A 26,566-nucleotide genomic window follows, 5' to 3' on the forward strand; every position below is an offset into this window, starting at 1 on the left:
ACAGATAATAATATCTACAGAAAGGTGAGACCGGGGCGTGAAGATATGGGTAGATCTTGTAGAGAAACTCGGCTTATCTCAAAAAACCCTGCATTCACCAGGCTCAGAAGGTTTAGTTCAAAAACATTGATAATTTCCTTTTCCATTTCAGATGATGCTCGACCCAATCCTCCATCAGTTGCGTCCAATAGCAGGTTCAGTAATTTAGCAAGTACACGGAAGTTAACGTGGATACTTGAGAAGCGGAGTTTACCCTTAGTACAAATACAGTTCAGGTCTGATTCTACAAACAACGTGAAACATTTGAATAGGTGTCAATGAGACGGCATGCTGGTGGAGGCTTCGTGGTCTGAGAGGGAGAGATTGACGGTGACTGGAACATCACGATACGTCTTACAACGAATCAGTGGCTATGATTTGAAAGGAGCTCTCTGATACTCTGATGGAGATGGGTTCACCAGGAGTCTTCAAAGGTAACTGCATACACAACTGACGGGCGATTTATGTGTAGATATCAAAAGGATATAGGAAGCACAGTTAGCGAGACGGCTCAAATGGTAGTCTGCGCAAAGGAGGTAAGACCATAATGTATAGGCGCAGAATTACTGCATTTGGCCGTCGAGTTTGCTCCGCCATTTCATCGTGGCTGATCCAATTTTCCTTTCAGCACTAATCTCCTGCCTTCTCTCCATTTCCCTTCATGCCCAACAATGAAGAACCAATCACCCCCTGCCTTTAATATTCAAAAAGACGTGGCTGCGAGTGGCAAATAAGTCCACAAATGCACCACTCTCTGGCTAAAGAAATTCACCTCATTGTCGTTGTAAAAGGACGCTGCTCTACTCTGTGGCTGTGTCCTCTGATCTTGGACTCTCTCACCAGAGAAAACATCCTTTCCGCATCCACTCTATCAAGGCCGTTCTTCACCATTCGATAGTTTTCAATGAGGTCACCCCTCATTCTCCTAAGTTCTAGTGAATACAGGTCCAGAGCCATCCAACGGTTTTCATATGACAAGACGTTCAATCCTGGAATCATTTTTGTGAATGAAACCCTCTGTAGTCTCAGCACATCCTTTCTCAGATAGTCCCTAAAACTGACAACAATACTTAAAGTGAGGCCTTACCAGTGCTGTATAAAGTCTCAGCATTAAATTAGATGGGCCAGTGACCTTTTTTGTACGGCTGACTGGGATAACTGGAGAAATTAGTTAGGCCAGAGGGTGGTAAATCAGTGGAATTTGTTGCCATGAGCAGCTGTGCAGGTCAAGTCATTGGGTGCATTTAAGGCAGAGATGGATAGTGTTGCACAGGGCAACTCAGGAGAACCCAAGTGCAGAACAACGGCACGTAGACGTGAACGTAGAACAGCAAACCGGAGGAACCTTGACAAGGAGACAGGATCTACAGGGACTATCTTGAAACTACAGCAGAACTTGGAGCTAAACTGAGAACTAACGGTTCTAAGCAGACAAGAGAACGAAGTATCACGCGAGTATAAACCAACAAACCAACAATCTATGATAGAAAAGCCATCGTATTTATTTCACAGTCTCTAATGAAAACCAGGTGTACTGTAATTAGGTAAACTAGCAGCAATTGGAAATCTAATGAATGAAATTAAGGCATAATCAGGGAGAAAGGAGCGTTAAAGGGGAACAGCCAAACGGAACCATGACAGATAGATTCTTGATTAGGGTATGGGGTGAAAGCAGGGGAGTGGGGATGACTGGATGAAGTGGATCAGCCCATGACTGAATGGCGGAGCTGACTTGATGGGCCGCATGCTATACCTCTGCCCTATATCTTATGATCTTATGGTCTTAATTCACCGGTGGTCACAGGTGCTCCTTTCTCAAAGTGTGACCATCTCTCTTTCTCTCCTTTTCCCTATTATGAATCAGATGATTCTCACTTTTATCGCCCTGATAAACCTGGCTTGTGCTGATACAATCAATGTTGACGTTTACTCCCGACGGGAAACCGCAGAATGCCGATCGAAGCAGCACCAGGTCAACATACCATCAGGGGGCTCCGTGGGAACGGCTGTTGTGGAGTTATGGGCCCACAGAATCGTTCAGTGCCTTGATCTTGTTTTTCTGGCCAGGCCAGTCATGGGGCGGAGAAGCGGGTCTGGTGCAGGTGGGAGAACCGCTTCAGAGTCTGGTGGGTGCGATATGGGCTGGGTGGGTGCTCGATAGTGGTCTGTGGTCACAGTGATATGCCTGGGAGCCGTGGGGTCTGCTGGGGCAGTCTGATCGCAGTGTGTGCTGCTGGGGAGGAGTAGAGTGAGTGAGAATATGGGATCTGTGTGGTCATTGGGGAAGCGGGGAGCGAGCTGTCAGTGGGAATTAATGGAGCAGCGGTTTATGGCCAGTAGGGTGGTTTACAGTGAGTGAGAATAGCTGGAGAGCTGTGCAATCATTTGGGACGTGCAATATTTGAGGGCAGTGGGGGCTGGTGGAAGTGTTGTGGTTTTAGTTATAACGTGGAGGCAGTATTGCATCAATGGGACCTAGAGGGGGTGTCAAGACATTCTGACGCGGGCCGCCAGTAGAAACTACTGGGGATGTGTGAAAATGTGTGGTATCGTGGGGGACCGGTGCAGGAGATGAGGTGTTAATTGGAACATGCAGGAAGTGTGAGGTCAGTAGGGAATGTAGAGCATTTTTTGGGTCTTGGGGATGTGGAGCAATGTGTGATCAGTGGGAAATGTTGATCTTTTTTGGGTCTTTGGGGAGTTGGAGCAATGTGTGATCAGTGGGAAATGTTGATCGTTTTTTGGGTCTTTGGGGACGTGGAGCAATGTGGGGTCAGTTGGGATTGCTGGGCAGATGTAGTGCTCTGTGCAATGTGGAGGAAATCTGCTGTCAGAGATAATCTGTGAGGAGATGAGTAACCAGTCGAGGTTGGCGGAGATGTGTGGGTAATTGGGAACCGTGGGTATGAGTGAGGTCAGTGCAGAATAGTAGGAACTGCGGTTTGTTGGGGAGATATGGATTCAAAGGAGCTGTTGCAAATGTGCTCGGTCAGAAGAGGCTGCCTCGGATGTGGAGACCGTGACGTCTGTGGAGCTTGGCGGGAGGATGGAGGCTGGTGGGGAGGTGGAGTCGGAGCGGTCAGGTGGGGAGGTGGAGTCAGATGGTTCCGACGGGGAGGTGGGGGAGGTGGGGTCGGAGGGGTCCGGCGGGGAGGTGGGGTCAGAGCTCAGCCGTTAAACTTCTCAGCACAAGCATAGCAACGCGCGTGTGACGTCAGGTACGCGCAAGGGGAAACCATGTGTGACGTCAGGCGCGTGGGAGAGCGCTCGTATTTAAAAGCACCTTAATGGCTGTTTCTTCTGATTTCAGTGGGACAACAACATTAATCACGGGTTTCATCACTGAATCCAGTGTTGTGAGATGTAAAGTCCCCTGTTATGTGTCCGGCTGTGCCGTGTTGTTGGTGGAGTGGGCAGCGTGGTGTTTGTCTCGATTCGGGTCACAACACCAGAATTGCCAGCGGGGTCCACACACAGTGTATTAGTGACCAGAAAACCTCCCGTCCCTGCAGTCTCTGTCTCCTGGTAAACTCAACACCCTGACAATGTGGACCATAGATACCCCTTCCTCACCCGCTCCGTTTCTATTCAGATATGTTTCCCCTTCCTTCTCGGTCCTAAAGAAGGGTCTAGTGGTAAAATATACATATATATATATATGTGTGTGTGTATGTATGTATGTATATATATACACACATATACACACACACACATATATATATATATATACACACACACACACACACACACACACACACACACACACACACACACACACACACACACACACACACACACATATATAGATAGTAACTGGGTTACCTGTCTGGACACGCCTCTCTGCTGACTGCCCTTGTGGCTCCTCCCATAGACCCCGAATAAAAGCGATTTCACCGTTGCTCCTCCTCCTCCGTCCAGGGGCAGACACTCAGCATGTTGGAAGTCACATTTTACTGTGAATAAAAGCCTTTCAGTATTTACCCTACTTCCAGTCTTTTGGAATTATTGATGGTGCATCAGGTCTCAACCGGAAACGTCGACTGTTGACTCTTTTCGATAGATGCTGCCCGGCCTGCTGAGTTCCGCCAGCATTTTGTGTGTGCGGTTCTGGATTTCCAGCATCTGCAGACTTTGTGGTATTAGTGATTTACCTTTTCGTTGTCCCTCCGGCCTCCGGCCACTGGTGGCTCTGTAGGGACCTCCGGCCACTGGCGGCGATGTGCAGCCCTCCGGCCACTGGTAGCGCTGTAGGGCCCTCCGTCCACTGGTAGCTCTGTAGGGACCTCCGGCCACTGGCGGCGATGTGCAGCCCTCCGGCCACTGGTAGCGCTGTAGGGACCTCCGGCCACTGGTGGCTCTGTAGGGACCTCCGGCCACTGGCGGCGATGTGCAGCCCTCCGGCCACTGGTGATGCTGCCGCGAACCCCCTGTCAAACGCGGGTGCGGTGCCCACCGCAGCTGTCACCGGCGGTTCTCCTCTGAGGCGGCGGTGAGGAAGGAACTGATCCCGGGATTGTGTAAGTCGGAGGTCGGTTGCATTGCGAAAGGGCCCAGGACCGAGTTCTACCGGACGGCTGCAGGCTCCGGGCTCTCCGGTCCCGCAGCCCCGGTTTTAGCTTTGCGCCCGAGCCCGGGCTGTGGGATCAGTTAGTTGTGGTTCCCAGGCTGGGAGGGGGTTTGGGGTGAAGAGGATCTGTCTGTGTGTGTGTGGGTAGAGGTTACGGGTGGACTGTGGGTGGGGGGTGAGTGGTCGGAAGGTTGTGGGGGCGGGTGGGGGGGGGGGTGGGGGCGGTGTTGCTGATGTGAGAAAGTGGGATGATCAGACGTTCTGTGACCCGGGTCAGATAAAGTTGTGAACAAGGGAGGATCCACTCCGTTGTATTGGATGCTCGGATATCCTTTGAGTGAGCAACAATTCTCTCTTCATATGAATTACTGATTAATCTTGCTGTTAACATTGTGTCTGGGAAGAGCTGTCACCGTCATGGGTTGTTAGTGCAGATTGGGAAGGTGGTGGGGTGTCAGTGACCTCTGTATCAGAGAAGGACACGGGTTTGTTCAGCCTTCTCTGAGATATAAATGTCCTTACGGTGGGTTCAGATCTGCTGGCATACCTGGAGTTTGCAAGGGGCAAGGGAGAAAGGAAGGGACTGAGAAGGGAGAGTTTTAAGCAGTGAAACATGGTCAGGGGTGGAGGAGTACAGGAGCTGTCTGATAGATCGTTTTAATTGTGTTTTTTTATGTATATAACCTCACAGATGGTGACTGAGGAAGAAGCTTGTTGAGGGAGGATACCCAGAGGTGAGTAGGTCAGGCATAATATCAGGAGAGTGACAGTGATGTGATTCCCTGTGTCACGGGTATAGACAGTTGTCTCAAGTGAGGAGTTTGTGTGGGGATGCAATTCCATTCGGATCAGTGAAGTGTCTATCTATCTAGCTGAGCGTACAATCTTTGGGATTCGCTGCCCTGAAGGTGTGAAGGTCGATAGCTGGCTACAAGACATAGAACATAGAATAGTACAGCACAGTACAGGCCCTTCGGCCCACAATGTTGTGCCGACCCTCAAACCCTGCCTCCCATATAAGCCCCCACCTTAAATTCCTCCATATACCTGTCTAGTAGTCTCTTAAACTTCACTAGTGAATCTGCCTCCACCACTGACTCAGGCAGTGCATTCCACGCACCAACCACTCTCTTAGTAAAAAACCTTCCTCTAATATCCCCCTTGAACTTCCCACCCCTTACCTTGAAGCCATGTCCTTGTGTATTGAGCAGTGGCGCCCTGGGGAAGAGGCGCTGGCAATCCACTCTATCTATTCCTCTTATTATCTTGTACACCTCTATCATGTCTCCTCTCATCTTCCTTCTCTCCAAAGAGTAAAGCCCTAGCTCCCTTAATCTCTGATCATAATCCATACTTTCTAAACCAGGCAGCATCCTGGTAAATCTCCTCTGTACCCTTACCAATGCTTCCACATCCTTCCTATAGTGAGGCGACCAGAACTGGACACTGAACTCCAAGTGTGGCCTAACCAGAGTTTTACAGAGCTGCATCATTACATCGCGACACTTAAACTCTATCCCTCAACTTATGAAAGCTAATACCCCATAAGCTTTCGTAACTACCCTATCCAGCTGTGAGGCAACTTTCAGGGATCTGTGGACAAGTACCCCCAGATCCCTCTGCTCCTCCACACTACCAAGTATCCTGCCGTTTACTTTGTACTCTGCCTTGGAGTTTGTCCTTCCAAGTGTACCACCTCACACTTCTCTGGATTGAACTTCATCTGCCACTTCTCAGCCCACTTCTGCATCCTATCAATGTCTCTCTGCAACCTTTGACAATCCTCTACACTATCTACACCACCACCAACCTTTGTGTTGTCTGCAAACTTGCCAACCCATCCTTCTACCCCCACATCCAGGTCTTTAATAAAAATCACGAAAAGTAGAGGTCCCAGAACAGATCCTTGTGGGACACCACTAGTTACAATCTTCCAATCTGAATGTACTCCCTCCACCACCACCCTCTGCCTTCTGCAGGATAGCCGTTTCTGAATCCACCTGGCCAAACTTCCCTGGATCCCATGCCTTCTGACTTTCTGAATAAGCCTACCGTGTGGAACCTTGTCAAATGCCTTACTAAAATCCATATAGATCACATCCACTGCACTACCCTCATCTATATGCCTGATCACCTCCTCAAAGAACTCTATCAGGCTTGTTAGGCACGATCTGCCCTTCACAAAGCCATGCTGACTGTCCCTGATCGGACCATGATTCTCTAAATGCCCAGAGATCCTATCTCTAAGAATCTTTTCCAACAGCTTTCCCACCACAGACGTAAGGCTCACTGGTCTATAGTTACCCGGACTATCCCAACTACCTTTTTTAACAAGGGGAAAACATTTGCCTCCCTCCAATCCTCCGGTACCATTCCCGTGGAAAATGAGGACATAAATATCCCAGCCAGATGCTCAGCAATCTCTTCCCTTGCCTCGTGGAGCACCCTGGGGAATATTCCGTCAGGCCCGGGGACTTACCCGTCCTAATGTGTTTTAACAACAGCAACACCTCCTCTCCCTTAATATCAACATGCTCCAGAACATCAACCTCACTCATATTGTCCTCACCATCATCAAGTTCCCTCTCATTGGTGAATACCGAAGAGAAGTATTCATTGAGGACCTTGCTCACCTCCACAGCCTCCAAGCACATCTTCCCACCTTTATCTCTCATTGGTCCCACCTTCACTCTTGTCATCCTTTTTTTCTTCACATAAATGAAGGATGCCTTGGGGTTTTTCTTTACTCTACTCGCCAAGGCCTTCTCATGCCCACTTCTTGCTCTTCTCAGCCCCTTAAGCTCCTTTCTTGCTTTTCTATATTCCTCAATAGACCCATCTGATCCTTGCTTCCTAAACCTCATGTATGCTGCCTTCTTCCACCTGACTAGATTTTCCACCTCACTTGTCACCCATGGTTCCTTCACCCTACCATTCTTTATCTTCCTCACTGGGACAAATTTATCCCTTACATCCTGCAAGAGATCTCGAAACATCGACCACATGTCCATAGTACATTTCCCTGCAAAAACATCATCCCAATTCACACCAGCAAGTTCTAGCCTTATAGCCTCATAATTTGCCTTTCCCCAATTAAAAATTTTCCTGTCCTGTCTGATTCTATCCTTTTCCATGACGATGCTAAAGGCCAGGGAGCAGTGTTCACTATCCCCCAGATACTCACCCACTGAGAGATCTGTGACCTGACCCGGTTCATTACCTAGTACTAGATCTAGTATGGCATTCCCCCTAGTCAGCCTGTCCACATACTGTGACAGGAATCCGTCCTAGACACACTTAACGAACTCTGTCCCATCTAAACCCTTGGAACTAATCAGGTGCCAATCAATATTAGGGAAGTTAAAGTCACCCATGATAACAACCCTGTTATTATTGCACCTTTCCAAAATCTGCCTCCCAATCTGCTCCTCTGTATCTCTGCTGCTACCAAGGGGCCTATAGAATAGCCCTAATAGAGTAACTGCTCCCTTCCTGTTCCTGACTTCCACCCATACTGACTCAAAAGGGGATCCTGCTACATTACCCACCCTTTCTGTAGCTGTAATAGTATCCCTGACCAGTACTGCCACCCCTCCTCCCCTTTTTCTGCCCTCTCTATCACTTTTAAAGCACTGAAATCCAGGAATATTGAGAATCTATTCCTGCCCTGGCGCCAGCCAAGTCTCTGTAATGACTACTACATCATAATTCCATGTATGTATCCAAGCTATCTGTATATTTGAGGTGGAGATAGATAAGTATTTAATGGAGTGAGGGGGATGGCGACAGAAGCATAGGTCAGACACGGCTGTGTTAAATAATCATAAGATCATGAGATACAGCAGCAGAATTTCTCCTCATTTCTGGTCTAAATTGATTTCCATCTCATCTCAGGGTGTGCCCCCGGTCCTGGGCTGTGCACTATGGGAAACATCCTCTCCACATCCTCTCTATCTCAGCTTTTCAGTGTTTGGGAACTCCCCCCTCCTTATTATTCTAAACTCCAGCGGGAGCAGGCACAGAGACATCAGATACCATGAGCTGTGATCTTGTTAGGCAGCCTCATGTGGAGCGCCTTTTTAAAGACCGTCTGAAAATCCAAACGAACAACATCCACCGCCTCTCCTTTGTCAATCCTGTCTGTTATTTCATCAAAAAATTCCAACAGATCTGTCAGGCAAGATTTCTCTGGAGGAAACCCATGCCGACTTTGGCTGTACTGTATCATGCACCTCCAACTACCCCAAATCCTCATCGTTAAAAGACTCCAACATCTTCCCACCTACTGAGGTCAGACTAACTGTCCTATAATTTCATTTCTTATGCCTCCCTCCCCTCTTAAAGAATGGAGTGGCATTTGCAACTTTCTAGTGCGCCATAACCATTCTCAAATCTAGTGATTCTTGAAAGATCATTACTTTTTCTTTAAGAGAAACATGAGGGGGAACTTCTTCACTCAGAGGTGGTGAGAATGTGGAATGGGCTGCCAGAGCAAGTGACAGGGTCGATTTCAACATTTCAGAGAAGTTTGGATGGGAGGGGTATGGGGAATATGGTCCCAGTGGAGCTTGCTGGAACTCGGCAGATTGATGGGTTGGCTGAAAAGCATTATTCTGTGCTGTAGTGCTCTATGTCTTCAATGTCTGCACAAACTCTTTAGGTACCCCTTCCTGAACCCTTGGGTGTACACCATCTGTCCGGAAGTCTTATCTACCTTCAGACCTTTCAGCTTCCAAAGCACATTCTCTCATTAGCAACCTATTCTCACTTCTCCTTTGATATTTTTGAAGTATTGGCATTTTTGTAATAAAAAAGATGCTAAGCCAGGGTAAGGAATGTAGAGGGAACAGGGGAGGAAGAAGTACAAGAGTCATGGGTGAAACTGGAGATGGGCAGGGGTGAAGTAAAATATCTAAGGATATATTTTTCCTCAAAGAAACCAGGATTCAGCACTCCATGCCAACCTGTGTAACACTAATAAGAAGTACACACCACTTAAGTTAAATGAAAGCACAATCCAGAAAACTGAAGAAATGGTGACTATAGAAGATCAAGTTCACCACTCATGTCCCTCCATAGAAGACATCCTGCAATCTGAGCAGACAGATTCCTCTCAAACTGAGAAGTGATTATGCTTTGCGATGCCTGCACCTCAAGTTTTACCAGCTGGAGCTGAGAAACAATAATTATTATAGGTTGACAAACTGTCTATTGACGGACAACTGTTAGACATAAAGTCTTAGTTTCCAGAACTGCCCGTGGCAATGAATTCCACAGAATCACCACCCTCTGTCTAATCTCATCTTCGTTCCAAAGGGACGCCCCTCTGTTCTGAAACTGTTTCCTCTGGTCCTAAACTCTCCCACCATGGGACATATCAGTCTATTGAGGCCTTTCAACATTCAATAGGTTTCAATTATATCACCCTTCATTCATTTGAATTGCAGTGAATACAGGCCCAGAGTCATCAAACGGACTTCATATGACAAGACTTCCAATCCTTTAAACTCACTCCAGTGTTAGCCAATCCTTTCTAAGATAAGGGGCCCAAAACTGTTTACAATATTCTAAGTGTGGCGTCACCAATGTTTTATAAAGCCTCAACATTAAGTTCTTGCTTTTATATTCCAGTCCTCTTGAAGTCACATTTGTCCTCCTCACCGCTGACTCAACCTGCAAATTATCTTTTAGGGAATGCTGCACAAGGGATCCTAAGTTTAGTCTATTTAGAAAATAGTCTACCCCGGTATTTCTTTTCGCAATGTGCATGATTGATTATACACTTCACTACACGGTATTCCATCTGCTACTTTTGTGCCCATTCCTCTAATCAGCGGTCCTTTTGTAGCCCCTCTACTTCCTCAAAACTACCTGGCCTCTGCCTATCTTGATATAATCGGCAAATTTTGCAACAAAGCTATTATTTCTGCCATCCAAGTACTGTGGGTCATCACTAGTCACCGGCAGCCAACCAGAAAATGTTCCCTTTATTACTATTCTTTGCCTCCTGCCAATCAGCCACTGTTTTATCCATGCAATAATCTTTCCTGTAATATCATGGGCTCATACCTAGCGAACCTGCCTCATGTGTGGCACCTTGTCAAAGACCTTCTGAAAGTCCAGGTGCACATCATCAACCGATTCTCTTTTGTCTATCTTGCTTATTACCACTTGAATAGATTCAAAGAATTTCAACACACTTTTCAGGCAAGATTTTCCCTTGAGGCAAACATGCTGAAAATGGCCAATTTTATCATGTGCCTTGAAATGCCCTGAAAACACATCCTCAACAACCAACACTAATATCTACCCAACCAGTGAGGTCAGAGGAACTGTCCTAAAATTTCCGTTCTTCTATCCCTCTCCCTTCTTGAATGGTGGAGTGACATTTCCAAATTTGCAGCTTTCCACAACCATACCAGACTTCACTGATTCTTGAAACAATCTCTTCGGGCACCTCTTTCCGAACTCTGGGTGTACACCATCTGGTTCAGCTGATCTATTTACCTTTAGATTTTTCTGTTTCCCAGAAACCTTCTCTCGAGTAATGGCAACTTCACACACGTTTAACCACCAACATCTGGACTTTCCACCATTCCACTAGTTGCTTCCACAATGAAGACAGATCTGAAATACTTATTCAGTTGATATGTTTATTAATACATCCATCTCATTGTCCCCATTACAAACCCCCCCGCATCGTTTTCCCCAGTCCGATATCTACTCTTGCCTCCCTTTTACACTTTATGCATCTAAAGAAACATTTGGTATCACCTTTAACGTAATTATCTAGCTTTGTATTCCACCTTTTCTTTCTTAATTACTTTTTTAGTTGCCTCCTGTTGGTTTAAAAAAGCTTCCCAATCATCTAACTTCCCACCAATTTTGCTCTGTTATCTGCCCTCCCTTCGGCTTTTATGTTGGCTTTGCCTTCTCATTAGCTGCGATTGTATGATGTTGTCTTTTGAATAGTTCTTCCTGTTTGGGAATGTATATATCCTGTGTCTTCCGAATTGCTTCCAGAAATTACAGCCATTGATGCTTTGTCGTGATCCCTGCCACTGTTCATTTCCTATCAAATTTGGCCAATTGCTCTCTCATGCCTCTGTAATTGTCCTTATTCCACGGGTGTACTGATACATCTCACTTTAGATTCTCCTTATTAAATTTCAGGTTGAATTCAATTATATTAAGATCGCTTGCCCCTATGGCTTCTTTTACCTTAAGTGCTCTAAATAACTCCAGTTCATTGCACAACACCAAATCAAGAATAGCTGATCCCCATCTGGGCTCAACCAGGAGCTGCTCTAAAAAGAATCTTGTGGGGATTCGAGGGATTCTCCCTCTTGGGATCCAGCACCAACCTGGTTTTCCCAATATGTCTGAATGACTATATTCCATAACTATTGTTGCATTGCCCTTTTGGCCAGCATTTTCTATCTCCTGTTGTAATTTGTGGGCAATATACCTACCTACTGTTTGGGGTGTCTCGATAACTCCCATCAGAGTCTTTTCACACTTCTTGTTCCTTAGTTCTTCCCAAAATGATTCAACACCTTCCAACCCTATGTCACCTTTCTGATGATTTGATTTGATTTTTTACCAACAGAGCCACAGCACCCTCTCTGCCTACCTGTGTGTCCTTTCCAGAAACATACAAGTCTATGATGCTGGAAGTCTAGAACAATACACGCAATGTGCTGGAGGAGCTCAGAAGGTCAGGCAGCATCCATCGGTAGCAATAACTGTTTTGGCCCAGGTATCTGGAATATTGACAGGCAAAGAAAATAGAAAATTGCGTGAAAATGAAAAAAAATAACATTTGACAAAATTTAATTCAGGGCTTACTAAGATTTGCCAAGCAGATCTTCATGGTATAGCGAATACAACAAAGGCAGTAAACACCTTTGTTTATATCCATATTAGCATATTCATTCAGCAAAATATCTTGGTCCCATTCCGATCTGGAAACTGTACAATGAAAAATAAAACACTATTTACCACTTAGATTAAAACTACCAAGGACAGAAGGAGGAAGAGCGATAACAAACATTCGTTAAAAATCACCCAGCAGTCCGATAAGATTTCTAAAGTATATATTTTCATACAAAATAAACAGGTTTCAGCATACCAGGCAGGTATACGTAATTCTGATAAGAAATGCAGACCAGAAAACTTAAATGACAGGCCAACTCAGAAAAATGAATCATCACTATGGAAAAAAGCATTAACCAGTGGAATGAGTATGACCCTGCATGGGAGACATCCCAATGATCTGAGCAGACTAGATGTTGACAAGGAAGCATCGAACTCAGAGAAACACAGATTCCTCGTGGAAATACAGGACAAGGTTAACATAAAGAATATCAAAAATACATAAAAGACAAACAAACAACACGACAAATGCAGAAAATGCCAAGACAAACCAGACACAATCCAACACATTCCAGGATCCTGCAGCAGTTTAACTCAATCTGATTACTTACACAGGTAAAATCAAGTAGCAAATATCATTCACCAAAATCTTACCTTAAAATACAAATTCATGAATGACCACTGTAACTTCATAAACGCACCATAAATTCAAGTCTGATCCAGTTTTAGAGTCAAAATCTTACAAATTATATGATAATCAATACATTGTTACAGATAGGACAATCCATAATAACCATCTGGATATAATATTACACGATAAACAAGCAGGAACAACTCCCTCAATAGATGTAACCATTCCCAACACAGACACGATCCTCGACCAATGGAGCACCTCACAACAGGCATTGTTTGTGTCATCAGTCAGGCAACCAAATTATTTTCTCTGTCAATCAGTTTCCAAATGTTGCTACTCTATCATTCATTGCCAAGCCCCACTACTCATTCCCTTCTCTTCATCATACGTTCTTACCCTGACTATCATCCAGAGCCCCAAACTCTGCCCTGTGCAGACCTGCCTCTGGTTTCTGACCCTGCTCCATTGAACATCAAACTAATGGTTTCCCATTCTGCTCTCAGACTTTAGGAGCAGGGAAAATGACCCACAGTGTGGAAATGAGCCATGATTAAGGAGGTTAACTAACAATGTCATTCTTCCTCAGCCCAGAGATCTAAGGGGTGAGGAACATATCAGACAGAACTGTAGTCAGCTCGACTTCTTCAGTCTGCAGAAAATTCAAGGGAAAGCCTCTTCACCCACAGAGTGGTAACTGTTTGGAACCCATCACCACACGGAGAGTGAGAGGGGAACAATAGGGGAGGATTTAAATGGATTGTCGTGGAACTGAATCACTGGCAGGGCCCAACCGGCCTGAGTTGAGTGTCTACTGTACACTAGGTGTGTTATAAATTCACTAAGTACGAAAGACAGAGTTTAAAATAGAACTGATTTATTTGTCTCAGATCCAGATGATTAAACTCCAGTCCCATTAAAGGTGAATATGCCGCAGAAGAAACTCCTCCCATGCCCAGCGACCAGGGTGCAGAACTGGGTGTGGTGAGCAGCAGCAATAATTGCAGAGTTCAGCATTGACAGTCACTTTTGAAATTGCATTCAGCAACGGTGATGGACAAATATCCGGCATGCAGCGTATTGAAACTTTCTTCCCAGTGTGAACCCGGTAGGTTAGATTACTGAGTCAATCCCTTCCCACAGTCACAACAGGTGAATGGCGTCTCCTCAGTGTGAACTCAATGATGCACATTTGGTGGAGATGGCTGAGCGAATCTCTTCCCAATGTCTGAGCAGTTGATTGTCCTCTAACCGGTGTGAACTCGCTGGTGTTTCAGTGGATGAGATGACCGAGAGAATCCCTTCCCATATTCACAGCAGGTGAATGGCCTCTCCCCGGTGTGAACTCGCTGGTGTACCAGCAGATCAGATAACCGAGTGAATCCCTTCCCACAGTCTGAATGGCCAGTCACCCGTGTGAACTGTCTGATGTGCCAGTTGTTTGGATGACTGAGTGAATCCTGTTACGTACCCCGTAACTGGGTTGCCAATCCAGCAGAAATGGATCACTCAGTTGGAGTCTGGATTACTGGAACTAAGAAAGTTTTATTAAAGAAATAAGCAACACAGTACTCTAATCAAAAGGATAACAAATACAACAGTTCAGCAATGATAAACACGCATGTACACAGAACTGGGATAATAGGATCAATCAAGCTCTATCGTCGTCTGGGGGTAAATGACCAGTTTCAAAGTGACGCAAAGTTCAATTCAATTGAGTTCAGTTCAGTTCACAGTAATCACTGCCGTGCTGGTGGACGGGGAAGTGGGGGGGAAGGAGAGAGAGGGCGAAAGCGAATGAATATTCAAAACGGCTTCCACACAGACCCTTGATATTCCTCGCAGTCAGCTTTCGGGCGAGCCCTTTGTAATGTCTTCTGAGGTCACCGACTGTGACCCCTCGGTTTCAGATACGATCGTTCCTCAGCGGTGAACCCGGCACCCAGGCAAGGGCGGACACACACCAGGTTCCCGCCGATCGTACCTTTCCATCCTGTGCGTCTCTGGCTTGGTCCCGTGACCAGCCCTCCAAAAACTCCCACCGACTTGTGGGAGGCACACCGCTTCCAGGGTCTTGTTACCTCGTGGTGTCGTGTGTGTCCTGCCTTAGCGAACCTGTCCCTTTTTATCCCCCTGCTGGGGTATCGCCTGTCCATCACACTTCAAACAGTTCAGTGTTCAAAAAGGAGCCGATCTTGACAGTTCTCAGACCGGTGTCTCCTTCCGTTAAACTCTCTCGTCTCTTCATTAACATTTCCAAATGCTGCTCCATTGTCTTCCTCATCTCTCTTTCTCCTGAAGACAGGTGGCAGATCAACTGCTGATCCCACTGGTGCCAGCACAGGACAGTTAACATCTTAATCTATGTGTACTTTTTGTAACCCTCTTTCGTCACAATCCCTTCCACAGTCTGAGCAGGTGAATGGCCTCTTCCCAGTGTGAACTGACTGGTGTCTCCGTAGGGTGGAAGAGTGATGGAATCTCTTCCCACAGTTTGAGCAGGTGAAACCCTTTCCCCAGTGTGAATTCGCTGGTGTCTCAGTAGGGTGGATGTCTGAGCAAATCCCTTTCCACAGTCTGAGCAGGTGAAATGCTTCTCCCCAGTGTGAACTCGCTGGTGTTTCAGTAAGTTGGATGACTGAGTGAATTTCTTCCCACAGTCTGAGCAAGTGAATTCCCTCTCTGCAGTGTGAACTGACTGGTGTCTCTCTAGGTTTAGATGAGCAAGTGAATCCTTTCCCACAGTCTGAGCAGGCGAATGTCCGCTCCCCGGTGTGAACTTGCTGGTGAGTCATTAGGTCAGATGACCGAGTGAATCCTTCCCCATAATTCAGCAGATGACCTGCCTCTGCCCAGTGTGAACTGACTGGTGTGTCCACAGGTAGGAAGACTGACTGAATCCCTTCTCACACACAGAAGAGGTGAATAGCCTTGCCAGTGTGAACTCGCTCATGTACCTTCAGTTGAGATGACCGAGTGAATCCATTCCCAGAGTCTGAGCAGGAAGGATGGTCAATTGAATCCCTTGCTCCACTTCTTAAATAATTAGACAGACAGCAAAAGTGGTGTGTTGTGTTTGAACTCTTGTAGGCAAATTCCTTGTCGTTTTTAACCTGTAAAAAGATTTAGAAAATCCATCAATGGGTGTCGCCGACAACATTTCAGATGAGATCACTTGAGTTGTCAAGGTGTGAACTGACATCATACTGTTACAGTGAAGTTCAACGCAAGTTGAAGACAGAAATCATCTTCTAACTGGGCACAGTGCTGGTATCTCGAATGACCATCAAACTCTCTGATGCTCTTCCTGTCTCTATAAGAATGGGCATTTCTGCCATCTCCAATCTGTGACCTGGCTCAGTCTGACTCTCTACATTGGTATTATTCCCTGTTCCCACTGAGCTGCATGGGTGCCTGGCCCCACAGTAACTGAAGCACTCTCACGCAAATAGTCTTTGTTGACGTGCAGCTGGGATTTTCTTTTATGTACTGTAAATTTAAAGTGCCAATTAAAATTTTAATACCATGTAACTATCTCCTAGTCAGATGTATGGTTGGTCTGCACAGCTGTTAAAAGGAATTCGAGGGAATGTAAGTATTATTTCAGGTTCTTGTCACAGTCGTAGAAAAGTACAACACAGAAAGAGACCCTTTGGCCCATCTAGTGGGTGTTGAACTATTTAAACTGTACTCCGTACCCCTACCATCCAGGTACCTATACAAACCTCTTAAATATTGAAATTGAGTTCACACGCACCACTTTTGCTGGCTGCTCATTCCACACCCGGATGACAGTCTGTGTGAAGAAGTTTCCCCTCATGTTCCCCTTAACGTTTCACCTTTCACCCTTAACGCATGACCTCCGGTTGTAGTCCCACCCAATCTCAGTGGTAAAAGCCAGCTTGCATTTACCCTATCTATAACGCTCATAATTGTGGTATACCTCCATCAAATCTCCCCTCAGTGTTCTACATTCCAAGGAATAAACCCCTGACCTGTTCAATTTCTCCTTATAACCCAAGTCCGCCAGACCTGACACCATCCTTGTGAATTTTCTCTGAACTCTTTCAAACTCTTTTACATCTTTCCTGTAGGTTGGTGACCAAAACTGCACACAATACTCCAAATTAGGCCTCACCAATGTCTTGTACAACGTCAACATAACATCGATCTCCTGTACTCAGTACTTTGGTTTATGAAGGCCAAAATGCCAAAATCTTTCTTTCCATCCCTATCTACCTGTGACACCAGTGTCAGTGAAATATAGACCTGCATTCCCAGATCCCTTTCTTCAACAACACTCCTCCATGCCCTACCAGTCACTGTGTAAGACCTACACTGGTAGGTCCTACCAAAGTACAACACCTCGCACTTGTCTGCATTAAATTCCATTTTCCATTTCTCAAGCCATTTTTTCAGCTGATCCGGTTCGCACTGCAAGCCATGATGGTCTTCTTGCAGTCCACTAAACCCACAGTCTTGGTTTCATCTACAAATCTGCTGATCCAGCTAGCTGTGTTATCATCCAGATTACTGATATAGATGACAAACAACAACAGATCCAGCACTGATCCCAATGACACACCACTAGTCACAGGCTTCCGGTCAAAGGCAGCCATCTGCTACCACACTCTGGCTTTCCCCAAAACAAGTGTCTCATCCAATTTACTATCTCCTCCTGATCGCTGAGCGACTGACCCTTCTTGACCAACCTCCAATATGAGACTCTGTCAAGTGTTACGTACCCCGTAACTGGGTTGCCAAACCAGCAGAAATGGACCACTTAGTTGGAGTCTGGATTACTGGAACTAAGGAAGTTTTATTAAAGAAATAAGCAACACAGTACTCTAATAGTAAGGATATAAGTGCAAGGGGTTAGCAATGATAAAACACACATGTACACAGAACTAGGATAATAGGATCAATCAAGCTCTATCGCAGTCTAGGGGTAAAATGATCAATCACAAGTGACAGAGTTCAATTTAGTTCAGTTCGCAGTAATCGCTGTTGTGCCGTTGAAGAGAGGGAGAGAACGAATGAATATGCAAATCGGATTCCAAACAGACCTTTGATATTCCTCGCAGTTAGCTTTCGGGCGAGCCCTTTCTAATGTCTTCTGAGGTCACCGACCGTGACCCCTCCGTTCCAGATACGATCATTCTCCTGCGGTGAACCCGACACCCAGGCAAGGGCGGACACACACACCAGGTTCCCGCCGACTGTATCTTTCCACCCTGTGCGTCTATGGCTGGTCCCGCAACCAGACCTCCAAAAACCCCCACCGACTTGTGGGGGCACACCGCTTCCAGGGTCTTGTTACCTCGTGGTGTCGTATGTGGTGTCTGTTGCCTTAGCGAACCTATCCCTTTTTATCCCCCTGCTGGGCTATCGCCTGTCCATCAAACTTCAAACAGTTCAGGGTTCAAAGCAGCCAGTCTTGACAATACTCAGACCGGTGTCTCCTTTCATTAATCTCTCTCGTCTCTTCATTAACATTTCCAAATGCTGCTCCATTGTCTTACTTATCTCTCTCCTGAAGACAGGTGGCAGATCAACTGATGATCCCACTGGTGATAGCACAGGACAGTTAACTTCTTAGTCTATGAGTACTTTTGTCACACAAGTGCCTTGCTAAAGTCCATGTAGACAACATCCACTGCCTTGCCTTCATCCACTTTCCTGATAACTTCCTTGAGAGACTCTATAAGATTGGTTAGACATGACCTACCATGCACAAAGCCATGGTGTCTATCCTTAATCAGTCCACATCTATCCAAATACTTATTTATCTGGTTCCTGCACATACGTTCCAATAACTTTCCCACCACTGATGTCAAGCTCACCAACATACAATTTCTTAGTTTATTTTTAGAGCATTTCTTGAACAGCAGAACAACATTGGCTGTCCTCTAATCCCCCAGTACCTCGGCTGTCACTAAGGATGATTTAAATAACTGTGCTTGTGCCCCGACAATTTCTGCACTTGTCTTCTGCAGGGTCTCAGGGAACAACTTGTCAGGCCCTGGGGATTTATCCACACTACTTTGCCTTAAGACAGCAAACACGCCCACCTCTGTAATCTGTACAGGGTCCATGAAGTTGATGCTGCTTTGCCTCACTTCTTTTGGCTGTGTCCATCTCCTGTGTAAATACGGATGCAAAAAAAAAATCTCCTCCATCTATTTTGTCTCCACATATAGATTATCATTCTGATCTTCTAGAGGAATAATTTTTTCCCTTGCAATCTTTTCACTCTTAACACATCTGCAGAATCCCTGAGGATTCTCCTTCACCTTGTCTGCTGGGCCCTTCTTTTATTTTTTTCATACGTGTTCACTTGAATTTCCTGTATTTCATAAGTACCCCATTTATTCCAATCTGCCTGTACCTGGTATGCAACTCCTTTTTATTGATCTGGGAGATGAAAGTCAAAGGGGTGATAGAGCTGCATGGTGGGAGGTGGGGGTGGTGGGGGGGTTAAACTGAAGTTGCAGGGGGAATGGGAGCCTGAAGAACAGAGCAGATAGTGGAGGGGTTGTGGAAACAGATGTTGTTCAGTCCTCAGACAAAGTCAGGAATGAAAAACGTTGAGCATGGTGCAGTGAATATGCTGAGCCCTGTATATCTCAATACAAGGAGCAGCGTAGGAAAGGCGGATGTGTTCGGGGCATGGATCCGCATCTGGAATTATGACACTAGGATCTGGCAACTGTGGACGGGGACAGGCTCTTTATGGCAAAGGTATACTTGGTAAATGGGAGGCCTTCAGAGTGAAAATTTGAAAGTACAAAGCGGGTATGTGCTTGTGAGAATAAAAGGTAAAGATAGAAACTCTAGGGAACCTTGGTTTGCAAGAGACATTGAGATCCTGGTGAAGCACAAAATGAAGTTGCAGAACGGGGATAGGCAGGTAGGTTCTTATGGAGTGTAAGAAATGCAAGAGAACAAATAAGAAATCAATCAGAATGGCTAAAAGAAAGCATGAGATTGCCCTCGCAAAAAAGATGAAGATTAATCCTGAGGGATTCTAGAGATAGATTAAAAGCAAAACAATTACAAGGGACAAAGTTGGTCCTGTGGAAGACCGAAATGGCAATCCACGTGTGGAACCAAAGCAGATGGGGGAGTTCTTAAATACTTTCTTCATCTCTATTTACTTAGGAGATGAACGTAGGGTCTATGGGAGTGTGGAAAAGTAGCATTAAAATCATGAACCCCGTACAGATTAAAGAAGAGGAGGTGTTTGCTGTCGTGAGACAGATTACGGTGGGTAAATCTCCAGGACACGACAAGGTGCTCCCTCGGACCTTACGGGAGGCAAGTGCAGAAATTTCGGGGCCCTAACAGAGATAATTAAATCATCCTTAGTGATGGGGGAGTTATCAGAGGATTGTAGGATCTACCAGGATTTATTTATTTTGCTGTTTGACATAAAACATAGAACATAGAAATCTACAGCATATTCCAGGCCATTCAGCCCACAATGTTGTGCCAACCATGTAACTTACTCTAGAAACTGCCAAGAATTTCCCTAGTGTATAGCCCTCTATTTTTCTAAGCTCTATGTACCTATCTAAGAGGCTGTTAAAAGACCATATTTTATCTGTCTCGACCACCACGGCTGGCAGTGTATTCCATGTACCCAGCAATCTCTGTGTAATACCCGGAGAAGTGTGAGGTGGTACACTTTGGAAGGACAATCTCCAAGGCAGAGTACAAAGTAAATGGGAGGATACTTGGTAGTGTGGAGGAGCAGAGGGATCTCAGGGTACATGTCCACAGATCCCTGAAAGTTGCCTCACAGGTGGATAGGGTAGTTAAGAAAGCTTATGGGGTGTTAGCTTTCATAAGTCGAGGGATAGAGTTTAAGAGTCGCGATGTAATGATGCAGCTGTATAAAACTCTGGTTAGGCCACACTTGGAGTACTGTGTCCAGTTCTGGTCACCTCACTATAGGAAGGATGTGGAAGCATTGGAAAGGGTACAGAGGATATTTACCAGGATGCTGCTTGGTTTAGGAAGTATGGATTATGATCAGAGATTAAGGGTGCTAGGGCTTTACTCTTTGGAGAGAAGGAGGATGAGAGGAGACATGATAGAGGTGTACAAGATAATAAGAGGAATAGATAGAGTGGATAGCCAGCGCCTCTTCCCCAGGGCACCACTGCTCAATACAAGAGGACATGGCTTTAAGGTAAGGGGTGGGAAGTTCAAGGGGGATATTAGAGGAAGGTTTTTTACTCAGAGAGTGGTTGGTGCGTGGAATGCACTGCCTGAGTCAGTGGTGGAGGCAGATTCACTAGTGAAGTTTAAGAGACTACTAGACAGGTATATGGAGGAATTTAAGGTGGGGGCTTATATGGGAGGCAGGGTTTCAGGGTTTCAACATTGTGGGCCAAAGGGCCTGTACTGTGCTGTACTATTCTATGTTCTATGTTTAAATTCTCTCTCTTCAGGTCCAGTACTGAAATCTCCAACAATTATCGTGACATTGACTTTCTGAGATGCCTTTTCTATCTCTTGCTAAATTTGCAATCCACAACACCACTGCAGTTTGTAGGCCCGTATACAACTGTTATTAGTGTCCTTTTACCCTTGCCATTTCTTAATGCAACCTATAGAGACTCCACAATCCTATGCAATCTCTTTCCAATGATTTAATTTTATTTCTTGTACACAGGGCCACACCACTTGCTTTGCCTACTAACCTATCTTTCTGATACACCGTATATCCTTGGACGTTCAGCTCCCAATGGCAGCCATCCTTTAGCCAAGTTTCAGAGAGGGCCACAATGTCATATTTGCCGATCTGTAGCTGGATTTCAAGATCGTCCATTTTATTCCCTACGTTGCATTCAAATACAACAGTCTCAGTCCAGTATTTGTTGCTTCCTGTTTTATTTGTACCACGCCTCCGTTGCCCTGTAACTTATGCCAGTGGCTTTGATTAAGCTTTATCTCCTGCCCGTTCTTTCTATAATCTCTGTTGCACGCTATATTTGATTTATTTCTGTTTTTCCCTTCCTCAACCCAATCACTCTGGTTCCCCCCTGCCAAATTGGTTTAAACCCTCACTAACAGCTCTATTAAATGTGCCCGCTAGGATATTGGACTCTTTGGGTTCAGGTGTAACCTGACCTTTTTGTACCGGTCGTATCTCCCCCAGAAGAGACCCCAATGATCCAGGAATCTGAAGCCCTGCCCCCTACACAAGTATCTCAGCCACACATTAATACGCCTGATGATGCTATTCTTACATGGCTAGCACGTGGTGCAGGCAGCAATCCTGAAATTACTACCCCAGAGGTCCACAGGGGTCTGTGTTGGCAACGTTTCTGTTTGCGTTCTATGTCAATGCATCGGATGACAGTATTGATGGCCCTGTGGCCAAATTTATGAATGAAGTCAAATATTGAAAGGCCTGGGTAGAGAGGTCGTGGAGGGCTATAGTATCTGGTTATCACAATGTTATAACTTACAACTTAAATATACAAACGATAGGCTTGCTCCCTGGCTTGAGATTCTAAATTGGAGAATGGCGCTTTATTCACAAAGTCCTCACAGCCCACAGTGACTGTACACTGGTCCCAGCAGTGGAACCTGCCACGGCAGCCGCACAGTGCACTATGTACTGATTGCAAAGCTACGAAATTGCATGTGAATAGCCTCCCCTCCCCAAACTCCACTGTTTCTGCATCATCGGCAGACTGGGACATCTCACATCTCGCTGCTTCCGCCAGGCCATTAAACTGTGAACAACTGTGGTCAGGGACTGATCTCTGGGGAACTCCAAACGTTACCTCGTTCCAGTCTGAAAATGACCCACTCATCCAGCCACACACTACCGGCAGTTTATCAATCTCCAACAAAAAAGTCTAATCACCTACTCCTGAGGTTCAATACCATGGCTGACTCTGAGTTTACCACCGTTAAATGCCAGGAGGGACTTAATAATCAGAAAGTCTCTTGTCGCAGCCGTGTAAATAAAATGTGATGTTAGTGGGTGTGTGGGTGCACGTTCAGAATGCGAAGGAGACAGACAAACTGAGCCAAGTCACAGACTGATGAAGGGGAGGAATGATCCATTTTGATACAGAGAGGGAAGCAGAGAGTTTGATATTGTTCCTGATGCCGGAACTGTAGCCAGCTAGAAGATGAAGTCTTGTTCCTCCAATTGTTTTGAGCTGTGACAGTGTTTTTATCAGAAGGCACCATGGAGACTAAAATTATCTGAGTTGAAATGTTGGAATGCCGCTGATCCTTGAATGTGGAGGCGGAGATGCTGGAGAAGACAGCGCCCCACTCGCTACAAGGAGACCCCGATCACGTGCCCATGTCCGTGATCTGATTGGATACATTGCTATGATGTTGACACAACCAACGCCTCTTATCATCCTATGCACCTACATGAATTTCCTGCATGGTTTCTCTAGACTGAATAAGACAGTGAGCTCACTGTGGTTTTGACCTTCTTCAGGGCTCTGGACGAAGTTGGTTAAACTCCTTCTTCCCCACTCTTTTCAACATTTTTGGTCATTTTCACCAATTTCCTGTGCCTCAGACAGCTGGGTTGTTGTATTGCACCTCTAAGGTCTGACAGCAGACTAGCGAGAATCTTCGGTGGAACAGAGTCGGAAACCAAAGATTGCCAGCCTGAGTCAGGGCTTTGGGATTCCAAGAGAGATGGGATCTAGAGTTTATGAGGAGGAGGAAGAGGAATCAGACCAGTAGGACATGGCCACAAATGAAAGATCAGAAACATTTGTTAATTGGTTGACCGAAAAAAAGGGTGGTTAATTTCTGCAAATTACTGGTGGAAATCAACAGATCAGGCAACAAATGTGAAGAGGAACAAATCTAAGTTTAGGCACAGCCCCTTCAGCATGCCTAGACTGTGTACTCCTCTGCTTAGTTGTTGCCTGACCTGCTGTGTTCCTCCAAAATGTTGTGTGTGTGCGTCTCTGTATTACCAGCAACTGCAGAATCTCTTGTGTTTCAAATCTGAATTTGTAAGAGGATTGTACTTTGGCATTAGATACACATTGATATATTGAGTATATTGTTTATGGGAGCCGCTTTCTGCGTAAAAACAGCTGCAGAATTCTTTGAAAAACTGAGGTATGGACATGAAACCGGTGCTTGCAGAAACTTTTAATGGTAACCTAATTACCTTTGAAGCCCTGCGTTAAATATTCCGCTTTTGATTAAGCAACGATCAAATGCGCAGGCGTCATGGTCGACGTCAGCGGATATTCCGCATTCGCGCAAGAGACTGAAGGCCTCCGCAGCAGGGTGACAGGTAGGGAGTGGGAGCTGGGGTGGTGGTAGCTTCTCTGAGAGCGAGTTTTGACCACCGACTGAGGAACAATTGCTGTGAACTCCTGACAATGTCACCCACAACCCCGTTATAGTCCAGTTCTCTTCCCACGATCCGTACACGGGCCCGGGGGAGCTTCCGGCTGATGAGGGAATAGGAACCGATGAGCTCCAGCTGTCTAAATGCAAGGATTGGGAACTCGGAGAAAGGGAACAAAATCTTTTACATCACCAGTTAAGAAAATCACCTTTGTTCTGCCTCCAATCACAAACAAGACATAATCTGCAGATATTGAAAATTCAAGCAACACACACAAAATGCTGGAGGAATTCAGCATTAGTACTGTTTTGCATAGATGCTGCCTGGCCTGCTGAGTTCCTCCAGCATTTTGTGTGTGTTGCTTGTTCTACATCCTCTTGTTCTGGACTTTTCTACCCGTGAGAACATGTTTTGACCCATTCTCTCTGGGTACATAATGATATCAAACACCTTTGCCCTGGGCAACAAGAAGCTTTCACGTCACAAATGTGCCAGACTCCAATGAGGCTACGTCCTCACTACGCTGGATAATTTTGAAAACGAAGCTTTTTGTCTTTATTTTGACCCTCCATCCACACTGAAACGGTGTTTTCATCCCCCGAAAACGGAGCTTTTCTGAAACATTCTCCAGAGTGTGTAAATTTCAAAACGATTGTTCGGCGTTGCAGTGTGGACGGGGTAAACAGAGATGTCTGAAAACACAGTCATGACAACACCACAACAACAATGCTTTTTCTGCTTCTGCTTGGTACTGCGCAAGCACTGCCGGGCGGCTGTTATAACGCGCAATCGGTGTGAACAGCGTGAGAGTTAAATTGTAAAGTGAGCTTTTTTGACTAGATCCCCTAAATTGATTTGAGTCTATCTTTAAAAATATTAATGTCAGAAATACTGCTCCGGTCTGGCAGCAGAAGATTCCAATCTCTTGTTGATCTTGGGTAGAGGACGGCTTCATGCATGTGTTGTTTACTTTATTGTCTACGTTAATAGCTTGTTTGGAGTTAAACGTCTCCACGTTCTCCACTGCTTTGTTGACTTTGTAGTCGTTTGTAACTCGCAGAAACAGCTCGACTTCATTGTCTGTCTAAACGAAGAAGTCCGGTCTAATTTTTCCAGCGGAGGTTTTCTTTGTATTCCTCGAAGACATTGTTGAAAACTTTGTTTCGCTGTTCTTGTTGGTACTCTAGTTTTTGACCAATGGAAATAGCACAACGCCACTGCTGAAACGTAAATACTATACCATTTCCTCTTCAGTTGTTTTCTGTAGATGTGTCTGCGTATGCCCAGTAGAAGTAGCTTCGCCCAAATATGCGTTCTGTGTGGACAGAAATATTTTGAAAAATGCGTGGTGTGGACGCCTGTCATTTTTACTCGAAACCGTGTTTTCAAAATTATCTGATCTAGTGTGGGCGTAGCCTGAGACAGACTACTGCCCTTACCTACATATTCATTGGTGATTGCCATCACTGAGTTCACCACCATCAATCACATGGGGGAGGTTTCAGGGGAAATATTTATGTACAATATAGAAACTGGTGGTACCTGTGTGTATTGTGGCAATGCAAAAGTTGCTTGAGAATTTACAAGTGGGAATAATTGGAGTGATATTTGGAAATCTGACTTTTTAAAGCGTCATTTAGCAAGCAAACCACATGGACGGTGTGCAAAAGCTCTGGTGAGAAAATCCTTCATTACCCATTACAGGCCTGCTACATAGGTTGTGTGAGAGTGCAGATGAACTCAATCATACCCAGAGGAGATTGAAGTTCTTATCGACAGTGATTTGCTAGTTGTTAAAATGAAGACCTCTCTATATAAACTTCACTGTACACATGTTATCACTGAGTAAAGGAATGCACAGTACAAGATTTATGTGCACACTGGTCATTACAAATTAGAGGGGACATTGGTGGGAAGGTGGGGAGACCTCCAGTGTCCCTGATGCCCTAACCTACAAGATGTGCATCCAGCTGCAGCTTGTAGTAACCCTGCACTTTAAGGAGTTGGAACTTGAAATGGATGAATTCTGGATCATCCAGGTGTTTGAGGGGGTGATACATATGACATGAAGAGAGGTTTAGACCCAAGGTGCAGGACA

General features: G+C 45.5%; 1 protein-coding gene across 3 annotated transcripts in view; it reads left to right on the forward strand.

Annotated features, from left to right (window-relative positions):
• The first annotated feature begins 428 nt into the window (after nucleotides 1-428).
• Nucleotides 429-26,566, forward strand: part of LOC140207161 (uncharacterized) — a 34,967-nt gene continuing 8,829 nt past the window's right edge. The window contains exon 1 of one of the 3 annotated variants that reach the window (XM_072275504.1): nucleotides 429-473. The gene's annotated coding sequence lies outside the window, so the exon portion shown is untranslated. The other 2 variants (XM_072275502.1, XM_072275503.1) reach the window with 2 other exon arrangements.

This window comes from Mobula birostris, chromosome 13 (genome assembly GCF_030028105.1).
Source record: "Mobula birostris isolate sMobBir1 chromosome 13, sMobBir1.hap1, whole genome shotgun sequence".
Lineage (NCBI taxonomy): Eukaryota > Metazoa > Chordata > Chondrichthyes > Myliobatiformes > Myliobatidae > Mobula > Mobula birostris.